Genomic DNA, 4435 nt, shown 5'->3' with positions numbered 1-4435 from the left:
CAATATTCAATCACACAATCCAAATCCCTAGACTAAATTAGCTACTCATGATATGAAATGCAAGCAAAAGCTAATTTAATCCAAGAACAAGATAGCTAAAATTATAGAAATGGAATAGAGATCACCTAGAGAGAAGAAGATTTTCAATCCAAGCTTGTTGTCTTCTACAATGGAGATTGATCTAATCTAAAAGCTAAGAAAAATGGAGAAAGTTCTCCAAAGGAAAAACTAAGAAAAGGGAAAACTAAAATTCTGGAATCCTTCTCTGAAAATTCTTCAAAAGGGTTTAAATAGTCTCCGAAATGACAACCCTAGCTGAAATTCGCGCATCACCGTCTCCACGCCTCTCACACGCGTGTGAGCGAGCGTGGGAAGCTTCTGGAAATTTTTCACGCTTGCTCACACGTGTGTGGCCTTCAAGATTGGTCCTCCGGGGCTCCGCTCTTGCCTGGTTTGCTCTTTAACCTCATCTTTTGGTCCTATTCGCTCCCGGGGCTCCTGTTTTACTTCTTTTAAGCTAAAAGTAGCTTCTGTGCATCAGTTAGTGATTTTCAAGCATTTACGCACATAATTTACCAAATAAGGATGCTACAGACGCGATAAAACACCCTAAAATGTGTCTGAAATAAGGGTATCTCGGAGTCTTATCAAATTTTCCACACTCTATTTCTTGCTTGTCCTCAAGCAATACATTTTACTCTCTAAGCATATAAGTCTCCGAGATACTCTCCCATGCAAAATAAAGCTTTTGGCAAGTCAAAATAATGGGTGTCTAAGACTGTTGAAACGGGGGAAATAATTTGTGTTATCTATAAAGGATTTTGGTCAGATGTCAGCAACTCAAGAAATATTTTCGGGAAATAAAAACCTTTCGTAGATAAACAAGTAAAACAAGGGATCACACTTCTCGCACCATACGCAAGCATGCATTTCCAAAGTTTTGGTTCACCTTCTATTTAAATAGGGCCTCTAGTCGATCCCACTAGTGGGAACGATGTGCACTAGCTAATCAACTTTCCATCCTTATACGCCAAAGCCCAACGTAAATGTAAATGAGGGTAGGGGCATGGACCACTCACCGCTTTTGGCTTAGCGCGGTCCCTCTTTCTTCTCACTTCCTAAGATAACGTCATCGAGCCACCCGACTTCACATGGAGATCCATGCTTTTTTGAAGGTCAATGCAATGGGTACTCGAATCCTAGCAAAGCGGCTCACCTCAGCTCTATTTTCTCAATTCTTGGGATCTTTTTATGTGAACAACCGACTCCAGACAAAGCTTTTTGCGTACCGAAGACTATAGTTTGGACACAACCCAATGAATTGGCTTCCCTCAATTTTAAACTCTTTGGTGATTGGCCTTTTGCCTTTTCGACTTCCCCTCGTGTCAACCCCTCATGCCTTTTTCTATTTAATGTTCAAGGGTTTTGTTTTCTCATTAAGCTCACCATTAGGCTCACCTTTTGCCCCATGCCCTACCAAGGTTAGTTCAATTCCGGGCTTTGCTAGTTTTATCTTTCTCAAATTAAAGAGTGCACACTCCCACTTCGAGAGTTCCTTGACTAAGGTCCTACGTAAATAAGAGGTGAACATCATGCAAGCAGGCAAGAATATAAACTTATTTGGCTCTAAACACTCTCATGGGTGCGAAAAGTAACTTCCTCAAAGATATTTCGAGAGTAAAAAATTTTTGGGCATCTAGTCAAAATTCTCCCTAGATAACACAAATAATAACTCTCTTTTCAAAATTGCAAATGCACCCTCTTATCATNCAATATTCAATCACACAATCCAAATCCCTAGACTAAATTAGCTACTCATGATATGAAATGCAAGCAAAAGCCAATTTTATCCAAGAACAAGATAGCTAAAATTATAGAAATGGAATAGAGATCACCTAGAGAGAAGAAGATTTTCAATCCAAGCTTGTTGTCTTCTACAATGGAGATTGATCTAATCTAAAAGCTAAGAAAAATGGAGAAAGTTCTCCAAAGGAAAAACTAAGAAAAGGGAAAACTAAAATTCTGGAATCCTTCTCTGAAAATTCTTCAAAAGGGTTTAAATAGTCTCCGAAATGACAACCCTAGCTGAAATTCGCGCATCACCGTCTCCACGCCTCTCACACGCGTGTGAGCGAGCGTGGGAAGCTTCTGGAAATTTTTCACGCTTGCTCACACGTGTGTGGCCTTCAAGATTGGTCCTCCGGGGCTCCGCTCTTGCCTGGTTTGCTCTTTAACCTCATCTTTTGGTCCTATTCGCTCCCGGGGCTCCTGTTTTACTTCTTTTAAGCTAAAAGTAGCTTCTGTGCATCAGTTAGTGATTTTCAAGCATTTACGCACATAATTTACCAAATAAGGATGCTACAGACGCGATAAAACACCCTAAAATGTGTCTGAAATAAGGGTATCTCGGAGTCTTATCAAATTTTCCACACTCTATTTCTTGCTTGTCCTCAAGCAATACATTTTACTCTCTAAGCATATAAGTCTCCGAGATACTCTCCCATGCAAAATAAAGCTTTTGGCAAGTCAAAATAATGGGTGTCTAAGACTGTTGAAACGGGGGAAATAATTTGTGTTATCTATAAAGGATTTTGGTCAGATGTCAGCAACTCAAGAAATATTTTCGGGAAATAAAAACCTTTCGTAGATAAACAAGTAAAACAAGGGATCACACTTCTCGCACCATACGCAAGCATGCATTTCCAAAGTTTTGGTTCACCTTCTATTTAAATAGGGCCTCTAGTCGATCCCACTAGTGGGAACGATGTGCACTAGCTAATCAACTTTCCATCCTTATACGCCAAAGCCCAACGTAAATGTAAATGAGGGTAGGGGCATGGACCACTCACCGCTTTTGGCTTAGCGCGGTCCCTCTTTCTTCTCACTTCCTAAGATAACGTCATCGAGCCACCCGACTTCACATGGAGATCCATGCTTTTTTGAAGGTCAATGCAATGGGTACTCGAATCCTAGCAAAGCGGCTCACCTCAGCTCTATTTTCTCAATTCTTGGGATCTTTTTATGTGAACAACCGACTCCAGACAAAGCTTTTTGCGTACCGAAGACTATAGTTTGGACACAACCCAATGAATTGGCTTCCCTCAATTTTAAACTCTTTGGTGATTGGCCTTTTGCCTTTTCGACTTCCCCTCGTGTCAACCCCTCATGCCTTTTTCTATTTAATGTTCAAGGGTTTTGTTTTCTCATTAAGCTCACCATTAGGCTCACCTTTTGCCCCATGCCCTACCAAGGTTAGTTCAATTCCGGGCTTTGCTAGTTTTATCTTTCTCAAATTAAAGAGTGCACACTCCCACTTCGAGAGTTCCTTGACTAAGGTCCTACGTAAATAAGAGGTGAACATCATGCAAGCAGGCAAGAATATAAACTTATTTGGCTCTAAACACTCTCATGGGTGCGAAAAGTAACTTCCTCAAAGATATTTCGAGAGTAAAAAATTTTTGGGCATCTAGTCAAAATTCTCCCTAGATAACACAAATAATAACTCTCTTTTCAAAATTGCAAATGCACCCTCTTATCATTCCCAAGAGCTTCAACTTCTAAAACTAAGCATGTAAGCATGTAAAGCACGAAGTGCGTCCTTTCCACACTTTAAAGTAAACATCGTCCTCGATTTTTCTATACGTACAGGGTAAAAGAACGAAACAGGGATTCTAAGGATAGACAAATAAAAATCCATTTCCACACTTTGGAAATTGCTCTAGGATAAAGGGTATGCATCAAACGATCCTATTAATCATGGTAAGCTCTAATACACTCGTACACAAAGCTATAAAGAAAATATTTCCACACTTTAAAGATCAAAACGGGGCTTAAAATTAGAAAAGGGATAAGAGGATAAACCAAGTATGCATCCCTCGTTCCACACTTTAGCTTCCAGCATAGGCTTGCTCCCGTTATAGATGCTCTATAAGAAATGGAGACATAACATACAAAAAGGGTTTTCGGAGTACTATTCAATTATTATAAGCTGATAGAAATATAAAAGCAATAAAAATAACAAAAACTTAGATAATAAAGCATAAAAATAAGTAGAAATATCCGAATAGAAATGCAGAAAAGTAAAGCAGTTGGAAATTAAATAACATAAAGCGATAAAGATAAATAAAGCAAAGTAAAGAAATAAAGAAATAAAAGTCGGAACCCCGCGCATAGGGATCCTAATGTTCAGATGGGGCTAGCAACCATAGTAACCAATAGTCAAGGAACTCAGAATCAAGTGTCAATCAGTCAGGACCGAGAAAAATTGAAGGAAGGCATCACTCATCACCGATGGGATGGAATTACCTGTCGAATCTAGCTTCAAGAGCGGCAATTCTTCTATCATTTTCCTCCACCGCCTGTCTCATGCGGTTGAGGTCCTCGGTGTGAACATCCTATCTTGCGGAGATGGATGTGAAGTGGCCTTGCTGCCAAG

Source organism: Ipomoea triloba, chromosome 2 (genome assembly GCF_003576645.1).
Source record: "Ipomoea triloba cultivar NCNSP0323 chromosome 2, ASM357664v1".
In the NCBI taxonomy this organism is placed as follows: domain Eukaryota; kingdom Viridiplantae; phylum Streptophyta; class Magnoliopsida; order Solanales; family Convolvulaceae; genus Ipomoea; species Ipomoea triloba.
The sequence above is the reverse complement of the archived record's forward strand: the minus strand, read 5'-3'. Positions refer to the sequence as shown.